Source organism: Eurosta solidaginis, chromosome 1 (assembly GCF_040869045.1).
Source record: "Eurosta solidaginis isolate ZX-2024a chromosome 1, ASM4086904v1, whole genome shotgun sequence".
Taxonomy (NCBI): domain Eukaryota; kingdom Metazoa; phylum Arthropoda; class Insecta; order Diptera; family Tephritidae; genus Eurosta; species Eurosta solidaginis.
This window is the reverse complement of record NC_090319.1, coordinates 270,753,517-270,780,600: the sequence shown is the minus strand read 5'-3', so window position 1 is coordinate 270,780,600 and position 27,084 is coordinate 270,753,517. Positions and strand designations below refer to the sequence as shown.

At 37.3% G+C, this 27,084-nt stretch overlaps 1 pseudogene; it reads right to left on the bottom strand.

Annotated features, from left to right (window-relative positions):
* The window catches only part of LOC137250091 (melanization protease 1-like), a 130,568-nt pseudogene that overhangs the window by 28,746 nt on the left and 74,738 nt on the right, over nt 1-27,084 (bottom strand).

The window sequence follows — 27,084 nt, the reverse complement described above, 5'->3', positions numbered from 1 at the left end:
CTTTATATCCACAGTTTGGAGATAATGTCATTGAAATACCACAGCAATTAGTGGGAAATTAAGATAACCTAATTGCTGACGTATTTGGAAATATTGAAGAAAATTTAATGTCAGATCAAGTTGTGAATTCTGTAATTTTAGCAGCAACCAATGAGGACTGCTCCCTGGTTAATAATAACATACTTAATCGCATACCTGGTTCATTCAAAACATATAATAGTTTTGATAAAATTATTTCCGACGATGAAAGAGAAGTCAATAATTATCCCACTGAGTTTCTGAATTTCCTCAATGTGAGCGGACTTCCACCGGATAAGCTTTCACTGAAGCTTAATTGCGTCGTGCTGCTCATTCGAAACCTTAATACAAAGGATGCCTTAGCGTACGGGACACGAATGAGGGTTAAGTGCCTTCACAACAACGCCATTGATTGTGAAGTTCTAACCGGATATTCAAAGGGCAAACGAATTCTTATTCCGCGCATCAAATTAACTTATTCAGGAACCATATTACCCTTTAATTTTCAACGGACCCAGTTTCCAGTAATACCATCTTTCGCAATGACCATAAATAAGTCGCAAGGTCAAACGTTTGAAAAAGTTGGAATTTTGTGGAGGCGGCCTGTATTTACACATGGGCAATTATACGTAGCTGCAAGTAGTCAGATCTTTTGACAGTCTAAAGTTTTATGTAAGCGAACATAATAATCAAGGTCACTTAGCTGGCGATGAAAGGGTATTCACGAAAAATATTGTTTTCCCGAAGTTATAAATCAAAAATGCTAAATGCAAGCAATGCAAATCCATGAATTTAAATTCGCGTTAACTGAGAAAAGTTTTTAAAACATATGTATAGATATATATATATATAGAGTTGGGTCGTTTCGTTCTGAACTTGTTCAATTGACCGCGTCTCTCAACTGAACAAGTGAACTAGATCTTCGATTTCGGTTCTATTTGTTCTTTTAGTTCGTTTTATCTAATGTTATTCTTTCTCTCTTCTCGTTCGCGAACATTGTAAATTCATACATACATACGCAGAAATCCACAGTGAGTTCAAATGTTGAAGATGCCAGATATGTGTGGTCATCTTTGTGTGTGGCACTGCTACAACAATATATGTATGGACTATTTATGAAAAACATGTTTTGTAAGAAACTAATTATTACATTTATTAAACTTGAAAAGTTCATATTTACAATTTGTGTCTGTAATCTTTCAATTTCCTGGATCTTCCGAAATTTGTAACTTTTTTTGAAGTTAATTATACATATATATATTAACTTATTTATTCATAACACATTTAAATATAACTTATTAAATTTTAATGAGCTCCAGGCAGTTTAAAAAATTGAAACACAGTTTAAATTTTTATATTTCAATTTTATTTGGTCGATATTTCGATCTCATTCTGAGATCATCCTCAGGAACTGTGGACAAAAACAACAATTAGTTAACATGTAAACAATTTTCAAACCCTAAACATAATACCACTTACACAATTGAATATGTTTTACCATTGTAAATTTTACCAAGTAGCGCAACTAACAGCTGATCGGTGAAAATTCGCACATTCACACGCACAGTTCTCGACTCAGTTTCAAAAAAAACTTTAGATTATTTAATTCAAATTTTAAAGTGAGATAATCCTTACAAATTTATGTATACAGAATATATATGGCGTTTTTGTTGTTATTAAAACAATAGTTTTATGATCCCGTATTAGTCTCGAAAAAGTCCCGAAATGACCCCGACGGGATACCGGACGGATACCCAAAACCATCTAGAAATGATGCCGGAAGGTACCACAAATGTACCCGAAAAAGGCCCGAAATGACCCTGATGGGATCCCGAACTGATCCCTAAAACCCTCCAGAAATAATGCCGAAAGGGTCCCCAAATGATCCCGTATTAGTCTCTAAAAAGTCCCGAAATGACCCCGACGGAATCCCGGACGGATACCCAAAACCATTTAGAAATGATGCCGGGAGGTACCACAAATTATCCCGAAATGACCCTGATGGGATTCGGGACGGATCCCTAAAACCCTCCAGAAATGATGCCGAAAAGGTCCCCAAATGATCCCGCATTAGTCGCGAAAAAGTCCCGAAATGACCCCGACGGGATCCCGGACGGATACCCAAAACCATCTAGAAATGATGCCGGAAGGTACCCCAAATGAGTCCGAAAAAGTCCCGAAATGACCCTGATGGGATCCGGGACGGATCCCTAAAACCCTCCAGAAATGTTGCCGAAAGGTTCCCCAAATGATCCCGTATTAGTCGAGAAAAGGTCCCAAAATGACCCCGTCGGGATCCCGGACGGATACCCAAAACCATCTAGAAATGATGCCGGAAGGCACCCCAAATGATCCCGGATTAGTCGAGAAAAAGTCCCAAAATGACCCCGTCGGGATCCCGGACGGATACCCAAAACCATCTAGAAATGATGCCGGAAGGCACCCCAAATGATCCCGGATTAGTCGAGAAAAAGTCCCAAAATGACCCCGACGGGATCTCGGACCGATACCCCAAACCATCTAGAAATGATGCCGGAAGGTACCCCAAATGATCCCGAAAAAGTTCCGAAATGACCCCGATAGGATCCCGGACGGAACCCGAAAAGCAACCAGAAATGATGCCAGTAGGTACCCCAAATGATCCCGAAATAGTCCCGAAACGACCCTATCGCTGTCAAAAATATTTACTTAACGTTTGACGTCAGTGGTGAAAACTGGATGTCAATCGACTGACACCACAATTTGATGACAGTCTTTGGCACACACTGCTATATCGACTTCATGCCAGTTTTTAATATGTAATGAAAACACATTTGACACCAAATCGCCATGATGACAGTTATGTCAGTATTTGATGTCAGTGATTTTGACATAGTGAAAACAAAGCATTACAGTATATAAGTAAATTATGTCAACATTCAACTCCGGTAATGATATGGTGCAACAAAATGCAAAAATAAAAGAAAATTTCCAAAATAGGCGTGGCTCCGCCCTTTTTCATTTAATTTGTCTAGAACACTTTTAATACCATAAGTCGAACAAAAATTTACCAATCATTTTGAAATTTGGTAGGGGCTTAGATTCTAGGACGATAACTTATTTCTGTGAAAAAGGGCGAAATCGGTTGAAGCCACGCCCAGTTGTTATACACAGTCGACCGTCTGTCCTTCCGCTCGGCCGTTAACACGATAACTTGAGCAAAAATCTAAATATCTTTACTAAACTCAGTTCACGTACTTATCTGAACTCACTTTGTATTGGTATAAAAAATGGTCGAAATCGGACTATGACCACGCCCACTTTTCCGATATCGAAAATTACGAAAAACGAAAAAAATGCCATAATTCGATTGGTTTATTGACGCAAAATATAACTTTAGAAAAAAACTTTGTAAAATGGGTGTGACACCTACCATATTAAGTAGAATGAAATGAAAAAGTTCTGCAGGGCGAAATAAAAAACCCATGAAATCTTGGCAGGAATACTATTCGTGGTATTATATATATAAATAAATTAGCGGTATCCAGCAAATGATGTTCTGGGTCACCCTGGTCCACATTTTGTCGATATCCAGAAAACGCCTTCACATATACAACTACCACCACTCCCTTTTAAAAGCCTCATTAATACCTTTAATTTGATACCCATATCATACAAACACATTCTAGAGTCACCCCTTGTCCACACTTATGGCGATTTCTCGAAAAGGCGTCCACCTATAAACTAAGCCCCACGCCCTTTTAAAATACTCATTAACACCTTTCATATATATAATATGGGTATCAATATCGTACAAACATATTCTAGAGTCACCCCTGGTCCACCTTTATGGCTATATCTCGAGAAGGCGTCCACCTATAGAACTAAGCCCCACTCGCTTTTAAAATTCTTATTAATACCTTTCGTTTGATACCCATATTGTACAAACGCATTCTAGAGTCACCCCTGGTCCACCTTTATGCCTATATCTCGAAAAGGCGACCACCTATACAACTACCACCACTCCCTTTTAAAACCCTCATTAATACCTTTAATTTGATACAGGTATCGTACAAACACATTCTAGAGTCACCCCGGGTCCACCTTTATGGCGATATCTCGAAAAGGCGTCCACCTATAGAACTAAGTCCACGCCCTTTTGAAATACTCATTAACACCTTTCTTTTGATATCCATATTGTACAAACGCATTCTAGAGTCACCCCTGGTCCACCTTTATGGCGATATCTCGAAAAGGAGTTCACCTATAGAGCTACGGCCCACTCCCTTTTAAAATGCTCATTAACCCCTTTCATTTGATACCCATATCGTACCATAACTAAGGATCACTCCCTTTTAAAATACTCATTAACACAAAAAAGGCAGAACACGATACATATGGGAGAGTTTGCGAATAATGGAAAAAAGAGAAAACACAGTAAACAAGAAAGAAGATACTGACTTTATTGCAGCTAATTACATTTTATGTTTATAATCAAAACTTAGTATGACAATGATACCAGTTAAGAGTGGTACTGATTTATGCCCTTTAGTTTAAAATAGCATTAAGTTAAATTTTGTAAGTATTGTTAAATATTTGTACGTATATGCCATGACTTTTTGATGTCTAATGTATATTTGTTGTTGCAAATAAATAGATCACCCCTGAGGATGCTAGGAAGCCTAGCGAAACGTAGGGTCGAAAAAGTGGAGTTTATATAACTTGCACTTCAAAACAAATTGATCAGAAAGCCTAATTTCAATCGAATTACTCATTAACACCTTTCATTTGATACCCATATCGTACAAACAAATTCTAGAATCACCCCTGGTCCACCCTTATGCCGATATCTCGAAAAGGTGACCACCTATACAACTACCACCACTCCCTTTTAAAACCCTCATTAATACCTTTAATTTGATACCCATATCGTACAAACACATTCTAGAGTCACCCCTGGTCCACCTTTATGGCGATATCTCGAAAAGGCTTCCACCTATAGAACTAATGCTTTGTTTTCACTATGTCAAAATCACTGACATCAAATACTGACATAACTGTCATCATGGCGATTTGGTGTCAAATGTGTTTTCATGTCATCAAATTGTGGTGTCAGTCGATTGACATCCAGTTTTCACCACTGACGTCAAACGTTAAGTAAATATTTTTGACAGCGACGGGGTCATTTCGGGACTATTTCGGGATCATTTGGGGTACCTACCGGCATCATTTCTGGTTGGTTTTCGGGTTCCGTCCGGGATCCCATCGGGGTCATTTCGGGACTTTTTCGGGATCATTTGGGGTACTTTCCGGCATCATTTCTAGACGGTTTTGGGTATCAGTCCGGGATCCCGTCGAGGACATTTCGGGAATTTTTCGCGACTAATACGGGATGATTTGGGGACCCTTTCGGCATCATTTCTGGAGGGTTTTCGGGATATGTACGGGATCGTTTGGGTACCCTTCCGGCATCATTTCTGTGTGGTACTCTGGATAAGTCTAGAATCGTGTCGTTGTCGTTTCGGGTTTTTTTGGGACTATTCCTGGAACTTCTGGAGACCCTTCCGGGGCAATTCTGGATGGTTTCCGGGATCCGTCGGCGATATCGTCGTCATTTGTTGGATCCTATCAGGTTATCAGCTCATATAGATTTTTTTTACTCAATTACAAAAATAAAGTGAATTAGACAGAAAAAAAATGTTTAAACAGATAACTTGATAAGCAGGCTAACGTAAATAGCCCATATATTTCTTTTTCTCCTTGCGGACGGGACCGCGGATAAAGGCTAGTATATTTATAAAGAAAAAAAGAACTCACGCGGAAAGAGCAGCGCAGGCTGTTCCACTTGGCAGATACCTCAAATCGCGACATCTTTAAAATGTCCGCCACATCTTGCCATTGAGACTCCCTCAAATTCCGGTCCCTGTATTGAGGCGAAAGAAAATTCAAGGCCCTTCCCTGACCTCTAATTCCTGAAATAGCCTCTTGCTCGGCTGTCCATTTTTTAGCCAGTTTTCTCACCGCTTCCTTTTTTCAGTGGTACTACCGACTGGGTGAACGAAAATTGCGGAATTTGAAGCTGACTTATCCATTAGGTCCTCCAACTACCCCAACCTCAAACGGCAACCCTACTCAAAAATGTCCCTATAGTAATGCGGAGTGAAATACCTTTCGTTTGATACCCATATCGGCATATCTCATGAAATTTTTTTATTTCGAATAGCTTGCAACCCTAAATGGCCACCCTACTCAAAAATATTCCTATTGTAATGCGGAGTGAAATACCTTTCGTTTGATACTCATATCGGCATATCTAATGAAATTTTTTTAAATTTCGAATGGGTGGCAACCCTAAATGGCAACCCTACTCAAAAATGTTCCTTTTGTAATGCGGAGTGAAATACCTTTCGTTTGATACCCATATCGGCATATCTCATGCAATTTTTTTAAATTTCGAATAGGTGGCAACCCTAATTGTTAACCCTACTCAAAAATGTCCCTATTGTAATGCGGAGTGAAATACCTTTCGTTTGATACCCATATCGGCATATCTCATGAAATTTTTTTATTTCGAATAGGTTGCAACCCTAAATGGCAACCCTACTAAAAAATATTCCTATTATAATGCGGAGTGAAATACCATTCGTTTGATACTCATATCGGCATATCTCATGCAATTTTTTTAAATTTCGAAAAAGTGGCAACCCTAAATGGCAACCCTACTCAAAAATTCCCCTGTTGTAATGCGGAGTGAAATACCTTTCGTTTGATACCCATATCGGCATATCTCATGCAATTTTTTAAATTTCGAATAGGTGGCAACCCTAAATGGCAACCCTACTCAAAAATGTCCCTATTGTAATGCGGAGTGAAATACCTTTCGTTTGATACCCATATCGGCATATCTTATGCAATTTTTTTTTAATTTCGAATAGGTGGCAATCCTAAAGGCAACCCTACTCAAAAATTTCCCCATTGTAATGCGGAATGAAATACCTTTCGTTTGATACCCATATCGGCATATCTCATGCAATTTTTTAAATTTCGAATAGGTGGCAACCCTAAATGGCAACCCTACTCAAAAATTTCCCTATTGTAATGCGGAGTGAAATACCTTTCGTTTGATACCCATATCGGCATATCTCATGCAATTTTTTTTAATTTCGAATAGGTGGCAATCCTAAAGTCAACCCTACTCAAAAATTTCCCCATTGTAATGCGGAATGAAATACCTTTCGTTTGATACCCATATCGGCATATCTCATGCAATTTTTTTAAATTTCGAATAGGTGGCAACCCTAAATGGCAACCCTACTCAAAAATTTCCCTATTGTAATGCGGAGTGAAATACCTTTCGTTTGATACCCATATCGGCATATCTCATGCAATTTTTTGTTTAATTTCGAATAGGTGGCAACACTAAATGGCAACCCTACTCACAAATTTCCCGGTTGTATTGCGGAGTGAAATACCTTTCGTTTGATACCTATATCGGTATATGTCATGCAATCATTTTTTAAATTTCGAATAGGTGGCAACTTTGTGAAACATTCTGAGTGGCAACACCTAAATAGGAAATTTGGTCGTTTTCACTTGGATGCCATTTTGTCTGACAGTGAGCTGTCAAACCTGACCGCAAACGCAACTGACACTATTTGGCAGTCCGTTTTCATTATTTTGGCAACATTTGACAACATATATGCCATAATGAAAACGAGGCTTAAGCCCCACGCCCTTTTAAAATACTCATTAACACCTTTCGTTTGATACCCATATTGTACAAACGCATTCTAGAGTCACCCCTGGTCCACCTTTATGGCGATATCTCGAAAAGGCGACCACCTAAACAACTACCACCACTCCATTTTAAAACCTTCATTAATACCTTTAATTTGATACCCATATCGTACAAACACATTCTAGAGTCACCCCTGGTCCACCTTTATGGCGATATCTCGAAAAGGCGTCCACCTATAGAACTAAGGCCCACTCCCGTTTAAAATGTTCATTAACCCCTTTCATTTGATACCCATATCGTACAAACAAATTCTAGGGTCACCCCTGGTCCACCTTTATAGCGATATCTCGAAAAGCCGTCCACCTATAGAACTAAGACCCACTCCCTTTTAAAATACTCATTAACACCTTTCGTTTGATACCCATATTGTACAAACGCACTCTAGAGTCACCCCTGGTCCACCTTTATGCCGATATCTCGAAAAGGCGGCCACCTATACAACTACCACCACCCCCTTTTAAAACCCTCATTAGTATCTTTAATTTGATACCCATATCGTACAAACACATTCTAGAGTCACCCCTGGTCCACCTTGATGGCGATATCTCGAAAAGGCATCTACCTATAGGACTAAGGCCCACTCCCTTTTAAAATGTTCATTAACCCCTTTCATTTGATACCCATATTGTACAAACGCATTCTAGAGTCACCCCTGGTCCACCTTTATGGCGATATCTCGAAAAGGCGGCCACCTATACAACAACCACCACTCCCTTTTAAAACCCTCCATAACACCTTTCGTTTGATATCCATATCGTACAAATAAATTCTAGAGTCACCCCTGGTCCACCTTTATGCCGATATCTCGAAAAGGCGAGCATCTATACAACTACCACCACTCCCTTTTAAAACCCTCATTAATACCTTTAATTTGATACCCTTATCGTACAAACACATTCTAGAGTCACCCCTGGCCCACCTTTATGGCGATATCTCGAAAAGGCGTCCACCTATAGAACTAAGCCCCCCGCCCTTTTAAAATACTCATTAACACCTTTCGTTTGATACCCATATTGTACAAACGCATTGTAGAGTCACCCCTGGTCCACATTTATGACGATATCTCGAAAAGGCGTCCACCTATAGAACTAAGGCCCCTTTTAAAATGTTCATTAACCCCTTTCATTTGATACCCATATCGTATAAACAAATTCTAGGGTCACCCTGGTCCAGGCGATATCTCGAAACGGGTCCACCTATGGAACTAAGGATAACTCCCTTTTAAAATACTCATTAACACCTTTCATTTGATACCCATATCGTACAAACAAATTCTAGAGTCAACCCTGATCCACCTTTATGGCGATATCGCTAAATGGCGTCCACCTATAGAACTATGGCCCACTCCTTCATAAAATACTCTTTAATACCTTTCATTTGATACACATGTCATACAAACACATTCCAGGATTACCCTCGGTTCATTTTCCTACATGGTTATTTTCCCTTATGTTGCCACCATAGCTCTCAACTGAGTATGTAATGTTCGGTTACACCAGAACTTAACCTTTCTTACTTGTTAAATTTTTTTTTATTTAAAATATTTGTACATATGTGGGCGCTCCCACTCCTGCCCCACCCCTCCTTTATCACCACTTATTCTCCTATTCCTTCTCCTACTCCTATTTTCCACTCCCACGCCTTTTCCTACTCCACTCGCACCCGCACTACCGCTACTCCTACTTCTACCTCCACTACTATTCCCCTGCTACTCCCACTACTACCCCCACACCAACCTCCCACTCCCACTCCTACTACTATTCCAACTCCCACTCCTGCAACTCCCAATTCCAATCCTACCCCCCTATATCACCCCCCTCGCCACTGCCACCCCCACTTTTACTCCTTTTCACACTCCCATTTTATGATCGGTTAAAACGTTAATATGGGCGCTCCAACTACTGCCGCCACCCCTTTCTTTATCCCCACCTCCTACTCTAACTACCGGTCAAACCGTTAGGACACAGCCGGGTTTATACCTACATACATAAGTTGAATTTTCATTATATCTATATACACATGCATTTTTTAAATTTGTTTTTATTTGAAATATTTGTACATATGTGGGCGCTCCCACTACCGCCCCACCCCTCCTTTATCACCCCTATTCCTTCTTCTACTCCTAACTCCCACCCCCACTTCTACAATTATTCCCACTCACTATCACCCCCACTCCCACTCCCAGTGGGCTAATACCAGAGAGTGCAAGTACCAGAGCGTACCGGATTCGTATTCGAAAAAGACCTGCCCATATCAGTAAGACTCTCCTAAACCTTCGCGGAGGATCAAGGGGTAACAATTCGTTCCCGCCTGGCTAATACCAGAAGGAGCAAGTACCGGATTCATATTCGGCAAAGGCTTACCCATGTCCGTAAAACGCCCGTAAACTGTTGGGGAGTAATTTTTGCTGTTATAATAACAACCCAGGTCGAAGATCCCAGGTTCGTCCCCCTGTGGGTTAAAGGGCTGAAAATATTCCCGCGGTAGGCGTGCCTGTCGTAAGAGGCGACTAAAATCCACAAACCTGCGGGATCAAGGGGTAAAAATTCGTTCCCGCCTGGCTAATACCAGAAGGAGCAAGTACCAGATTCATATTCGGCAAAGGATTACCCATGTCCGTAAAACTCCCGTAAAATGTCGGGAGTAAGTTTTGTTGTTACAACAACAACCCTGGCCGAAGATCCCAGGTTCGTCCCCCTGAGGGTTAAGGGGCTCAGAAAATTCCCGCGGCAGGCATGCCTATCGTAAGAGGCTACTAAAATCCGCATACCCGTAGGTTCAAGGGGCCAAAATTCGTTCCCGCCTGCCTAATACAAGAAGGTGCAAGTATCGGATCGTACCAGATTCGTATTCGGTAAAGGCCTACCTTCGGGGAGTAATTTTTGTTGTTACGGGATCAACATCCCAGGTTCGTATCCTAGCGCAAGTAAAAAGGCTTTAGAAAATGTTTATTATTATGTTTTCAAATAACTTGAATGCGTTACCAAGAAAGGAATTTTTCATAAATGCATTACTAAAAACTGAAGCATGTAAAAATTTTCACTACCTTTGCAGATTAGGCTCCATTATAGAACTGTGTTTTTCGACAATTATTACCGGATGATGTGAAATTATTTTCATGATCATTTCTGAAATATTTTCATGGGCATTTTGAAATTAATTTTGTTTCTTAATTTATTTTTAGTCATATATAATGCCACGACTTAAAAGAAGAAGAGACAGGGATAGTAATAGGGAGAGACGTCCTAATGTTAACACATCTCTCGCATTGGTTGATAGTTTTAAGGGTGCTTTGAACGACGTACCTACTAATTTTATTAGCTTAGATATTGGAAATATGGATTTACGTTGTGAGCATTGTAATGCAATGCATTTCGAGAAAGAAATTACTGCAAGAAGCAGAAACTCCTTTTCGTTGTGTTGGCAAAAAGGAAAACTAACTTTGGCACCGTTAACACAAAATCAGTTTTAAAATAATTTATATATGATGATATATGGTTTTAAAGCGGAGATCAACAAATTACTTTGAAAATATACGTAGTTTCAATTCATCTTTTGCGATGGTTAGTTCTGAAGCGGAAATAACAGAGAATGTTACGCAAGGTGCTTATTATTTTAAAATTCACAATATCTTTTATCATAGATCTGTCCCTTTAACGCATGAGCAAAATGCTAGGTCGAATCCCTGCTATGCTCAGTTGTATTTCTATGATGTTGATACCGCAAATACTTTTAGACTGAGAGAACCATCAAATGCATTATTCGATAGAGGCTTGATGACAGAAATATCTGCCCAATTGAATCAAGTTAACCCTTTTGTTCGGTATTTTATTTCTATATGAAAGGACACTGTAGTAGACACGAAAATATATATAAGGAAATGTGTTTACTCATTACGATTAATCGTGAGATGCCGAATATAGAGATGTGTAGATTTAATGATGCTCTTGCAACAGATGTTGCCGTGATATTTAGTACAACAGATGGTGAACCTCCATTTGATAGAAGAATTGTATCATTTTATAAAAGGAGTGGTATGGTAAAGAATATTTCCGTTTAAGATTCATGTTTGGATCCGTTGGCCTATCCACTACTATTTCCCAATGGAAACGCGGGATGGCATCCTGATATATTGCATAGCAGACGAAGTACGTCTACTTCAAGTCGAGCTAGAATTAAAACTACTATGCTTGAGTTCGCGTCATTTCGACTTGCGATCAGAGACGAATTCAATCTTCTACATCATTCTAAAAAGCTTTATCTACAGTGGATTGTAGATATTTATGTTCGAGTTGAGGGAACAAGACTTAACTTTTTAAGACTTAATCAAGAAAACCTGAGGTATGATGTTTTGTATAACATAACAGATTATCTGATCACAAATCCTCATAGTAATGAACATGAAAGTATTGGAAGAAGAATTATTCTGCCATCTTCATTTACCGGCTCTCCCAGAAACATGTACCAAAACTATTTGGACGCTATGAATATAGTCCGTCATTTTGGTAAACTATCTCTGTTTATTACAATGACATCCAATCCAAATTGGCCAGAAATTACCAGGAGTGTTGATTTCAATTAAACACCAAATAACCGCCCAGAAATTATAGTGCGCGTGTTCAGTGCGAAACTAAATGATTTAATAAGGACAATAACTACAAAAAAAGTTTTTGGTACTGTTGCTGCTTATATTTATACAATAGAATTTCAAAAGAGAGGTTTGCCTCATGCGCACATATTGCTAACATTAGATGAAAGGGATAAACTTGAAGGTGTTAGTGATATAGACAAAGCCGTATGTGCGGAAATTCCTGACATTGAAATAAACCTTAAATTGCATGAATACGTTTCGAAACATATGATGCATGGGCCATGTGGTGCTTTGAATGTTAACGCAGTTTGCATGAGAAATGGTAATTGTTCCAAGAGTTTTCCCAAAAATTTAACGGTTAAAAGTGTGAAATACATTTATAAATATGTATATAAAGGATATGACAGTGCAACTGTCAGGTTAGCTACTGAACACTTTAATGCTGGTGAAGTAGACAATTGTGACGAGATTCAAAACTTTTTGAATGAACGTTACGTTGGTTCCACTGAAGCGGCTTGGCGAATTTTCCATTTCCCTATGCACTGTCAGTCCCATTCAGTAACGCGACTTGACGTTCACTTACCGCAAAGACAAAACGTTGTGTTTAATAATGGTCAGGCACAACGAGCTGTTCAGAATTTGAGAAAAACCAGGTTGTTGGCATTTTTTGATTTGAATATTGAAGATCCTTCGGCAAATTCATATAAATATATAGAAATTCCATTGCATTATACTTGGGAAGATAAAACCAAGAAATGGAAAAAGACAGCGAGGCGGTGATAAAACTATTGCTCGCATGTATGTAGTGTCGCCGAAGGATATTGATCTCTTCCATTTACGTTTGCTCCTTTTACATGTAACTGGGCCACAATCGTTTATGGACGTTCGAACATATAATGGGGTTATATATAATACATTTGTGGAAGCGTGTCGTGTTAGGGGAATCGCCTCAAATGATAACGAAGGGTGCGAATGCTTAGAAGAAGCGCGACAATTTCATTCTCCTAAACAAATGCGTCACTTATTTGCTGTGATATGTGCGCTAAATGTTCCAGCAAATGCTTTGGCGTTGTGGAATGAGTTTAAAAATTCACTTTCTGAAGATTTCCTGAGAGAAAGCGATGAAACATTTTCATTTAATCGTGTACTATTAGAAATCGAAGATGTGCTACTTAGTCATAACGTGACATGTCACAGCCTTGGATTACCAGTGCCACATCAAATCCTGCTGTAACAAGTACAGATGTTCCTCAACCTGAAAAAGAGCTAATTTTATTTGAAAACTATTGCTCACGAGCAAACAACGAGCAACGTACAATAATAGACCGCGTTATCCAGGAAATACAGTTTCATGATACTGGTTCTAATGTGTTCTGCGTTACTGCTCATGTAGGTTGCGGTAAAACTTTTATGCAAACTGCTTTAATTCACAGGTTGAATTCACTTAATCTTCCATGCATTGCGACTGCTTTTAGTGGCATAGCATCAACTGTTTTGATTGGTGGAAGAACAGTGTTGTCGAAAATTCTGTACCGAATATCACCCCAAACAGTGCTCAAGGAAGATATATAAATTCAGCTGCGCTGATAATAATTGACGAAATTTCCATGTGTTTTGGTGGAAAACTGTATTATTAGTTGGAATGAATTTGCTTCTTTTCATCATGAAACATTAAACCAAAACATGAGAGCATTACCACACGAGCTGCAGTTTGTAGAATTTTTAAAGCAAATCGGTGATGGTCAAACATCTTTATATCCACAGTTTGGAGATAATGTCATTGAAATACCACAGCAATTAGTGGGAAATTAAGATAACCTAATTGCTGACGTATTTGGAAATATTGAAGAAAATTTAATGTCAGATCAAGTTGTGAATTCTGTAATTTTAGCAGCAACCAATGAGGACTGCTCCCTGGTTAATAATAACATACTTAATCGCATACCTGGTTCATTCAAAACATATAATAGTTTTGATAAAATTATTTCCGACGATGAAAGAGAAGTCAATAATTATCCCACTGAGTTTCTGAATTTCCTCAATGTGAGCGGACTTCCACCGGATAAGCTTTCACTGAAGCTTAATTGCGTCGTGCTGCTCATTCGAAACCTTAATACAAAGGATGCCTTAGCGTACGGGACACGAATGAGGGTTAAGTGCCTTCACAACAACGCCATTGATTGTGAAGTTCTAACCGGATATTCAAAGGGCAAACGAATTCTTATTCCGCGCATCAAATTAACTTATTCAGGAACCATATTACCCTTTAATTTTCAACGGACCCAGTTTCCAGTAATACCATCTTTCGCAATGACCATAAATAAGTCGCAAGGTCAAACGTTTGAAAAAGTTGGAATTTTGTGGAGGCGGCCTGTATTTACACATGGGCAATTATACGTAGCTGCAAGTAGTCAGATCTTTTGACAGTCTAAAGTTTTATGTAAGCGAACATAATAATCAAGGTCACTTAGCTGGCGATGAAAGGGTATTCACGAAAAATATTGTTTTCCCGAAGTTATAAATCAAAAATGCTAAATGCAAGCAATGCAAATCCATGAATTTAAATTCGCGTTAACTGAGAAAAGTTTTTAAAACATATGTATAGATATATATATATATAGAGTTGGGTCGTTTCGTTCTGAACTTGTTCAATTGACCGCGTCTCTCAACTGAACAAGTGAACTAGATCTTCGATTTCGGTTCTATTTGTTCTTTTAGTTCGTTTTATCTAATGTTATTCTTTCTCTCTTCTCGTTCGCGAACATTGTAAATTCATACATACATACGCAGAAATCCACAGTGAGTTCAAATGTTGAAGATGCCAGATATGTGTGGTCATCTTTGTGTGTGGCACTGCTACAACAATATATGTATGGACTATTTATGAAAAACATGTTTTGTAAGAAACTAATTATTACATTTATTAAACTTGAAAAGTTCATATTTACAATTTGTGTCTGTAATCTTTCAATTTCCTGGATCTTCCGAAATTTGTAACTTTTTTTGAAGTTAATTATACATATATATATTAACTTATTTATTCATAACACATTTAAATATAACTTATTAAATTTTAATGAGCTCCAGGCAGTTTAAAAAATTGAAACACAGTTTAAATTTTTATATTTCAATTTTATTTGGTCGATATTTCGATCTCATTCTGAGATCATCCTCAGGAACTGTGGACAAAAACAACAATTAGTTAACATGTAAACAATTTTCAAACCCTAAACATAATACCACTTACACAATTGAATATGTTTTACCATTGTAAATTTTACCAAGTAGCGCAACTAACAGCTGATCGGTGAAAATTCGCACATTCACACGCACAGTTCTCGACTCAGTTTCAAAAAAAACTTTAGATTATTTAATTCAAATTTTAAAGTGAGATAATCCTTACAAATTTATGTATACAGAATATATATGGCGTTTTTGTTGTTATTAAAACAATAGTTTTATTTATATTAAATCTTTTATAATTTTTTTTTTTAACTTTGAAAAAACTCCGAACACCATTCCTTCATTATATGACATTCGACTGCCTAGTCCACTGCCTTCCACTCTATTCGCAACATAACCTCTACTTAAGCTGCCAAACTATATAGTAAACAATGTGTTTTACCGACTAACAAGATGTACGAAAAAAGAAAGCGTAGAAGTCAAATAAATATGAAAATATAAACAATTTAAAACACCGTAAGTATAAACAAAAATCTACAAAAACAACAATACATAGGATGACGAACAAAAAGACATAATCATTTGCATTAACACACAAATGTACATATGTACATATATATTTGTCATCCCACTGCATTTGTTGTGTTGAGCTGCAATTCTAACTAGAACAGTGTTGTTGTCTTAAAACTAAGTCGCGGTAAACGCGCGCCAGCTGATCAGTGTCTATTTTATAATTCATTTTCGTGTCATTAGGGGTGTTCGTTATGTGCAGCATTTCTAAAGTATATCTTTTGCCGTAATTTTTCTCCTCGTGTAAAATGGATACATTATCGAAATCGGGATAATGTCCGGTATCTTTGCAATGTGATGACAATGCCGTCTTATTGTCCGAAAAACTGCTTCTTAATTTCACATTTGACCTGTGAGCGGAAAACCTTGTCTTGAGTTTCATTTTTGTTGTCCCCACATATACCTTTTTGCATAAGTGGGACCCGTCACCATTACACGGAATCCTGTAAACTACATCAGACTTCTCTTGTTTGGGAATTCTATCCTTTGTATTGCTGTAGAGTTTTCTTAGCGTGTGTTTATAAGTTGACGCGATCTGATATTTATCTCTGTCATAGAGCTTTGAAAATTTTATTCTTTCCGTTATTCCTGGAACATGAACTACTGATTTGTATATTTTTCCCTCTCCTTTGGCTATGTTGGTTCTCTCCTTATTTTCGGTAAAGTATGTTTGAAGTAATTGCTTTATGGTTGTCATAGGGAAGTCATTCTTTGTCAAGGTTACTTTTATTTCGTCAATATTCTTTCCGTGAAAAATCGTGTCGCTTATCGAGAGAACTCTTCTAATGAAATTGCTTGCGGTGTTTATAATTGTTTTTTTGTCATGTTTTGAATTAAAATTAATAAGTCTTCCAGATGCCGTGGGCTTTTTATACCAGTCAATCAACAATTTGTTATTCTTTCTGATAATAAGAGTGTCTAAGTAGGGTAGCTCTCCATCTTTTTCCGTTTCTATTGTAAATTGAATTGATTTATTGAAGTTGTTAAGATCGTTGAGCATCTTGTCGACATCTTGTGTCCTAACAATCGCGAACAAGTCGTCAACGTACTTAGTTAATAAGCGCGGTTTGTTGGCAGTTTCCATCATGAATTTGGATAGTAGTTCCTCCATGACTATATCTGCTACGACAGGTGATGCTGGTGATCCCATAGGCATTCCTGACCGTTGCTCATATATTTTTTCATTATATTTACAGTAACGATTTTCCATTATGCAAAATTTAACTATGTTTAAAAACAGCTCTTGCGTTAACTTTGTATGGTCTTTTAATTCATTCCATTTTGAGGATATTATCTTTAATGCCAAGTCTACTGGAATGCTCGGGAATAAGGACACTACATCAAAAGACACTAGAATCTCATCATCATAGATATAGGTATTATTTATTTTTCGTTTGAATTCAATCGCATCTTTAACATTAAATTTAGACGATTTAGTTATATTTTCCAATATGTTAACAACATATTTGCATAATTCATACGACGGTGAGCAAATAGAGGAACAAATAGGTCGAAGTGGCGCCCCTTCTTTGTGAATTTTAGGCAAACCGTAAATTCTAGGTGGGTTTGCAGTTTTGCTTAAAAGTCGCTGTTTTTCTATTTCATTGATAACACCGTTATCAAGCATTTTTTGAACTAACGCATTGTTCTTCTCTTGTAATTTACTAGTAGGGTCTCGTTTTAACACTCTATATGTTGAAATGTTATTAACAATCGTTTGCATCTTTCTATCATATTCGGCTTTTTCCAACGCTACCGTTACATTACCCTTATCTGCATTTAGAATCAGTATATCTTTATTCTTTTTCAGAAATTTTTTTGTGGCGAGTACCGTTTTGTTTATAAATTTATCTCTAGCAGAAATTTTATTCCTATTAAGATGCTCGTGTATAAGTTTAGTAAAATTACTTCTTCCTATTTCTTGTTTTTCTTTGTCTTCTATAGTGCGTATAACATTCTCCCCGTCTGCTATAAGTTGGAATAAAGGAAACTCTTTATCTTGAATTGGAAGGGCATATTTCGGACCCAGAGATAAGAGCCAACGAATGTCTGTGGGAAAATCTATAGATAAAATATTATGAAACCATTCTGGGACCACCCTAATATTTAAATTTTCTCTTTGTCTACTTTTGAGATTTTCGTATTTCTTAATTTGATTGGTTTTAATCTGCGCCGTTTGTTTGGTCGCTAACAACATCTCACTTTGAAAAAATTGAGTGGAATGTGTTGCTTCAAGACATTGAGTTATCAGTGCTCTCAATATATTTACCTCTTTTTTGTTGTGTCTTAAAATTTCATGAGATCGAAATATCGACCAAATAAAATTGAAATATAAAAATTTAAACTGTGTTTCAATTTTTTAAACTGCCTCGAGCTCATTAAAATTTAATAAATTATAATATTTGAAGGCAAATAAAAATATTTTTAAAATATTTAAATATAACTACACAAAGCATTGCTGCATACACACCCCCATCTATACTTGTTAGCTTTTTTCGCGGGTGCGAGCAGCAGTGAACAAATTTGCTTGAAAAAAAAAAGAACAGATGAACAAAAAGAACAACTTGTTCGTTCATCAGAAAAAGAACGAAATTTTTGAATCTCTGAAAATAACGAAAAAGCAACACAACTCTATATGGGGTATTCCATCCCATTTCGACCAATTTCGAACCCGACCCCTTTAGAATTGGCTGAAAGTTTTTCTTCTTTTTCTAGCTTACGAAAGACGTTTTTCAGAATTTTTTCAAATTTTTTCATCCAACTCAAAAAAAGTTATGAATTGAAAACAAAAACACCGTTTTTGTTTTCAAAATGCTATAACTAAAAGTAAACAAAGTTTTTTTTTGTTATTTTTAATTTTTTATTTTTTCGAGATTTTTCGAATTTCGCCATTTTTTTTTCTCATAAAAAACTTCAATCAATTCTGCAATCATCCCCACTAATCCCGTAGTGGGCCGATATTTTTTTTTTTTTTTTTTTTTGAAAAAAAACTTTAAAAATTTTTTTGTATTTTTTCCGAAAAGTACATTTAAAAACAAATTTAAAAAAAAAGACCGCAAACGGTCAATTTTTGAAAAAGTTATAGCATTTAAAAAAAAACACCGTTTTTTTTTTTTAATTCATAACTTATTTTGAGTTGGACACCGTTTTTGTTTTCAAATTGCTATAACTTTTTCAAAAATTTACTGTTTGGGATCTTTTTTTTTTTTAATTTGTTTTTAAATGTACTTTTCGGAAAAAATACAAAAAAAATTTATTTATAATATTATAGTTTATTTGGGTGATATAGGCCTACTGGGGAACCGAGCACCCAAAACTAACTTCGGTAACGCGCCAACTGCGTACCTCCCGGGTGGTGTGGAAAAAGCAAATTTTCAATTCAATTTCAAGGCATTTCACCATAATTCAATGTCAATTTCATTTGATTTTACATATTTTTTATATTTTGTTTAAGGAGTTCCATACCAAAACGTAATTATTACATTTGAAATGTAATTTAAGGAAATACAATCAAAAAGTATAACGTCTTAGGTCAAAACCAAATTTTTAATGGAAACTTTAAGTAGGTTAGACCAGTTGGCTTTAAAAATAAAATAAAATAAAATATCAGAAAACATCTCAATGTTACTATCTGCAAATTAGACATCCCAACATTGGAATTCTCACATTAAATATCCGAGCATTAGAATCTTCATATTCCCACAATGATAACATTAAATCGCGGTAAAAATTTAAGTGCATTTATTGCGTCTAGATATGGAACTGCTTATTCCCTTCATTTAATTTTTTTCCACTTTAAGTACTTTATTTTTTTTTTCTTTTATTTTAAATTTTTTTAGAAAACTCTGCTTTCTTTTCCATTACATACTTTTTTATATTTTTATTTTGTTTTTTATGAAGGTATCCTCTATTCTATTCGAAATTTTCGTTTTCGTTTACATATTACATATGTATTTATAATTACTGTAATTAATTTAATTAATTATAATTACTTTAATTAATTTAATTAATTATAATTTAATTAATTATAAATACATATGTAATAGTAAAGCGCCAATTGCAAACCTAACCGGTGGTGTGAAATAGGTTAAATTCCTTTAGCACATTTCTTCGTTTTTAACTAAAAGTTCGTGTTTTTTGAATTATGATACTATTGAAGTAAATGGGCGATATATGTATACGGGTGATATAGGCCTACTGCGGCACCGAGCATCCAAAACTAACTTCGGTAGCGCGCCAACCGGGACCTTCCGGGTGGTGTGGAAAACCTTATTTTTCAATTCAAATTCAAGTAATTTCACCATAATTCTATGTTGGTTTCATTTGATTCTACATATTTTTATAAGGAGCTCCATACCAACGTTATAATTACATTTGACAAATTTGTAGAAAATTTAAGAAAATACAATCAAAAAGTACAACGCCTTAGATCAAATTCAAAATTTTAATGAAAATTTTAAGTAAGTTAGAACAGTTTGCTATATTTCCAACACTTGATGCATAGACTGAGTTGAAAAAAATACAAGTTGGTCGAATTTCGACCACGGGCGATACTAGTCTAGATCATTTGTCTATTTGTATGAATTAATTACATTTATTGCCTTAAATGTATGAAAACATTTATTTGAAGCAATTTTTAATTTATAATTTATTGAATAATTTGGGAAAAATTTAAACAACGTAACATCAGGACGGACATGGAGACAGCTGTTTCGATTATACTTTGTAAATCTCTTCAAAGCCTTTTCTCCCGGGAGTGGGATGGTTGAAGTGTTGCAAACGCATTCAGCCACGTCATGCCTTAGTTGTTGTAAACCTTATCCCAATTGCCTTCCTTACATATTTTATTCATTTTGCACAATACATACTTTGTATGTTATCATGTGTTAAAGTTATGATTGTTGGTAAGGCGGTTTCAAAGCAGTGCACTGACTTTACCACTTTATTGGTAGATCTACCAAGAAATAAATTTGTTTATGAAATAAATGTGGTAAATTAGCACGCAAATATTTCCCTGCGCTATTTTCATCAGTTTTATGTTTAAGTAAACGATAACATGTCAAAGTCGGGTATTTTGTGGCAGAATTTTTGGTACATTGGAGAAATGTTGTCGTAATTAGACGTTTCGGTAAATTTTCTTCAGTATTTCAAACTCGAAATACCGAAATACAAATTTACATGTATTTTTTTGTTTTGTTTACATGTTTTTTTAAAAGTGTTATTTCCGTGACATGTGCTAAATCTAAAAAATCTACCAACTTCTACCACTATTTTAATTTTTTGTCTACCAACATTCTCATTTTAAAAGCCCGTGCACTGTTTCAAAGAGACTGGTATTTTTGCTTTTGTTCTATTTATAGAACTACAAAGAATTAACCAATGTTGTCTATTTAGACTCCTGGGAGAAAAGGCTTTGAAGAGATTTACAATGTAAAATCGAAACAGTTGTCGCCTTGTCCGTCCTAATGTCACGTTGTTTAAATGTCTACCAAATTATTTAATAGAACTTTTGAAGACGCTGCAACAGCTGGATTTTGTTTACCCAACAAACATGGACAAAATATTCACCCAGCTTTAAGCACCGTTTTCATTATGGCATATATGTCGTCAAATGTTGCCAAAATAATGAAAACGGGCTGCCAAATAGTGTCAGTTGCGTTTGCAGTCAGGTTTGACAGCTCACTGTCAGACAAAATGGCATCCAAGTGAAAACGACCGAATTTCAGTTTGCCAGCGCAGTTAGAAACGTTTGACACACAAAAAAGATTTGCCAACATGCTGGCAAATCTGTCATTAAACGAACAATTCTTGTTTGTTTGTATACGAACGATCTCTGGAACGGCTCAACCGATTTAAATGAAATTTGGCACAGAGATAATGTATCACTTTCTAAGACTTTCTACTTAGGTGTTGCCACTCAAAATGTCTCACAAGGTTGCCACCTATTCGAAATTTAAAAAAAATTGCATGACATACCGATATATCAAACGAAAGGTATTTCACTCCGCATTACAATAGGGACATTTCTGAGTAGGGTTGCCACCTATTCGAAATTTAAAAAAATTGCATGAGATATGCCGATATGGGTATCAAACGAAAGGTATCTCACTCCGCATTACAATAGGAACATTTTTGAGTAGGGTTGCCATTTAGGGTTGCCACCTATTCGAAATTTAAAAAAATTGCATGAGATATGCCGATATGGGTATCAAACGAAAGGTATTTCACTCCGCATTACAATAGGGACATTTTTGAGTAGGGTTGCCATTTAGGGTTGCCACCTATTCGAAATTTAAAAAAATTGCATGAGATATGCCGATATGGGTATCAAACGAAAGGTATTTCACTCCGAACTACAATAGGGACATTTTTGAGTAGGGTTGCCATTTAGGGTTGCCACCTATTCGAAATTTAAAAAAATTGCATGAGATATGCCGATATGGGTATCAAACGAAAGGTATTTCACTCCGCATTACAATAGGAACATTTTTGAGTAGGCTTACCATTTAGGGTTGCCACCTATTCGAAATTTAAAAAAAATTGTATGAGATATGCCGATATGAGTATCAAGCGAAAGGTATTTCACTCCGCATTACAATAGGGACATTTTTGAGTAGAGTTGCCATTTAGAGTTGCCACTTTTGAAAGAAGGTAATTTAAAACTTTTTCAAGCTGTAATTTGGCAGTCGTTGAAGATATCATGATAAAATTTGGCAGGAACGTTACTCCTATTACTATATGTATGCTCAATAATTTTAAAATTAGCAAAATCGGAGAACGACCAGGCCCAATTTTAACAAAAAAACTTCTTTTTTAAGTCAAATTTTAACAAAAAATTTAATATCTTTAAGCCTCGTTTTCATTATGGCATATATGTCGTCAAATGTTGCCAAAATAATGAAAACGGGCTGCCAAATAGTGTCAGTTGCGTTTGCAGTCAGGTTTGACAGCTCACTGTCAGACAAAATGGCATCCAAGTGAAAACGGCCAAATTTCAGTTTGCCAGCGCTGTTGGAAACGTTTGACACACAGAAAAGATTTGCCAACATGCTGGCAAATCTCTCACTAAACGAGCAATTCTTGTTTGTTTGTATAGCCGAACGATCTCGGGAACGGCTCAACCGATTTAAATGAAATTTGGCACGGAGATAATGTATCACCTTCTAAGACTTTCTACTTAGGTGTTGCCACTCAGAATGTCTCACAAGGTTGCCACCTATTCGAAATTTAAAAAAAAACTGCACGACATATACCGATATGGGTATCAAATGAAAGGTATTTCACTCCGCATTGCAATAGGTACATTTTTGAGTAGGGTTGCCATTTAGGGTTGCCACCTCTTCGAAATTTAAAAAAATTGCATGAGATATGCCGACATGGGTATCAAACGAAAGGTATTTCACTCCGCATTACAATAGGAACATTTTTGAGTAAGATTGCCATTTAGGGTTGCCACCTAGCGATAGGTATTTCACTCCGCATTACAATAGGGACATTTTTGAGTAGGGTTAATGTTTGGGGTTGGAGTAGTTGGAGGACGTAATGGATAAGTCAGCTTCAAATTCTGCAATTTTCGTTCACCCAGTCGGTAGTACCACTGAAAAAAGGAAGCGGGTGAGAAAACTGACTGAAAAATGGACAGCCGAGCAAACGGAGAGGCTATTGCAGGAAGTAGAGGTCAGAAAGGGGACCTTGAATTTTCTTTCGTCTCAATACAGGGACCGGAATTTGAGGGAGGCTCAATGGCAAGATGTGGCGGATATTTTAAAGATGTCGCGATTTGAGGTATCTGCCAAGTGGAACAGCCTGCGCTGCTCTTTCCGCGTGAGTTGCTTTTCTCTTTATAAATATACTAGCATTTACCCGCGGCCCGCCCGCAAGGAGAAAATGAAATGTATGGGCTATTCACGTTACCCTGCTTATCAAGTTATCTGTTTAAACATTTTTTTCTGTCTAATGCACTTTATTTTTGTAATTGAGTAAAAAAAAGATCTATATGAGCTGATAACCTGATAGGATCCAACAAATGATCCCGAATTTATCCCGAACGGATCCCTAAAACCCTCCAGAAATGCTGCCGAAAGGGTCCCCAAATGATCCCGTATTAGGCGCGAAAAAGTCCCGAAATGACCCCGACGGGATACCGGACGGATACCCAAAAACATATAGAAATGATGCCGGAAGGTACCCCAAATGTACCCGAAAAAGGCCCGAAATGACCCTGATGGGATCCCGAACTGATCCCTAAAACCCTCCAGAAATGCTGCCGAAAGGGTCCCCAAATGATCCCGTATTAGTCTCGAAAAAGTCCCGAAATGACCCCGACGGGATACCGGACGGATACCCAAAACCATCTAGAAATGATGCCGGAAGGTACCACAAATGTACCCGAAAAAGGCCCGAAATGACCCTGATGGGATCCCGAACTGATCCCTAAAACCCTCCAGAAATGATGCCGAAAGGGTCCCCAAATGATCCCGTATTAGTCTCTAAAAAGTCCCGAAATGACCCCGACGGAATCCCGGACGGATACCCAAAACCATTTAGAAATGATGCCGGGAGGTACCACAAATTATCCCGAAATGACCCTGATGGGATTCGGGACGGATCCCTAAAACCCTCCAGAAATGATGCCGAAAAGGTCCCCAAATGATCCCGTATTAGTCGCGAAAAAGTCCCGAAATGACCCCGACGGGATCCCGGACGGATACCCAAAACCATCTAGAAATGATGCCGGAAGGTACCCCAAATGATCCCGAAAAAGTCCCGAAATGACCCTGATGGGATCCGGGACGGATCCCTAAAACCCTCCAGAAATGTTGCCGAAAGGTTCCCCAAATGATCCCGTATTAGTCGAGAAAAGGTCCCAAAATGACCCCGTCGGGATCCCGGACGGATACACAAAACCATCTAGAAATGATGCCGGAAGGCACCCCAAATGATCCCGGATTAGTCGAGAAAAAGTCCCAAAATGACCCCGTCGGGATCCCGGACGGATACCCAAAACCATCTAGAAATGATGCCGGAAGGCACCCCAAATGATCCCGGATTAGTCGAGAAAAAGTCCCAAAATGACCCCGACGGGATCTCGGACCGATACCCCAAACCATCTAGAAATGATGCCGGAAGGTACCCCAAATGATCCCGAAAAAGTTCCGAAATGACCCCGATAGGATCCCGGACGGAACCCGAAAAGCAACCAGAAATGATGCCAGTAGGTAGCCCAAATGATCCCGAAATAGTCCCGAAACGACCCTATCGCTGTCAAAAATATTTACTTAACGTTTGACGTCAGTGGTGAAAACTGGATGTCAATCGACTGACACCACAATTTGATGACAGTCTTTGGCACACACTGCTATATCGACTTCATGCCAGTTTTTAATATGTAATGAAAACACATTTGACACCAAATCGCCATGATGACAGTTATGTCAGTATTTGATGTCAGTGATTTTGACATAGTGAAAACAAAGAATTACAGTATATAAGTAAATTATGTCAACATTCAACTCCGGTAATGATATGGTGCAACAAAATGCAAAAATAAAAGAAAATTTCCAAAATAGGCGTGGCTCCGCCCTTTTTCATTTAATTTGTCTAGAACACTTTTAATACCATAAGTCGAACAAAAATTTACCAATAATTTTGAAATTTGGTAGGGGCTTAGATTCTAGGACGATAACTTATTTCTGTGAAAAAGGGCGAAATCGGTTGAAGCCACGCCCAGTTGTTATACACAGTCGACCGTCTGTCCTTCCGCTCGGCCGTTAACACGATAACTTGAGCAAAAATCTAAATATCTTTACTAAACTCAGTTCACGTACTTATCTGAACTCACTTTGTATTGGTATAAAAAATGGTCGAAATCGGACTATGACCACGCCCACTTTTCCGATATCGAAAATTACGAAAAACGAAAAAAATGCCATAATTCGATTGGTTCATTGACGCAAAATATAACTTTAGAAAAAAACTTTGTAAAATGGGTGTGACACCTACCATATTAAGTAGAATGAAATGAAAAAGTTCTGCAGGGCGAAATAAAAAACCCATGAAATCTTGGCAGGAATACTATTCGTGGTATTATATATATAAATAAATTAGCGGTATCCAGCAAATGATGTTCTGGGTCACCCTGGTCCACATTTTGTCGATATCTAGAAAACGCCTTCACATATACAACTACCACCACTCCCTTTTAAAAGCCTCATTAATACCTTTAATTTGATACCCATATCATACAAACACATTCTAGAGTCACCCCTGGTCCACACTTATGGCGATTTCTCGAAAAGGCGTCCACCTATAAACTAAGCCCCACGCCCTTTTAAAATACTCATTAACACCTTTCATATATAATATGGGTATCAATATCGTACAAACATATTCTAGAGTCACCCCTGGTCCACCTTTATGGCTATATCTCGAGAAGGCGTCCACCTATAGAAGTAAGTCCCACTCCCTTTTAAAATTCTTATTAATACCTTTCGTTTGATACCCATATCGTACAAACACATTCTAGAGTCACCCCGGGTCCACCTTTATGGCGATATCTCGAAAAGGAGTTCACCTATAGAGCTACGGCCCACTCCCTTTTAAAATGCTCATTAACCCCTTTCATTTGATACCCATATCGTACCATAACTAAGGATCACTCCCTTTTAAAATACTCATTAACACAAAAAAGGCAGAACACGATACATATGGGAGAGTTTGCGAATAATGGAAAAAAGAGAAAACACAGTAAACAAGAAAGAAGATACTGACTTTATTGCAGCTACTTACATTTTATGTTTATAATCAAAACTTAGTATGACAATGATACCAGTTAAGAGTGGTACTGATTTATGCCCTTTAGTTTAAAATAGCATTAAGTTAAATTTTGTAAGTATTGTTACATATTTGTACGTGTATGCCATGACTTTTTGATGTCTAATGTATA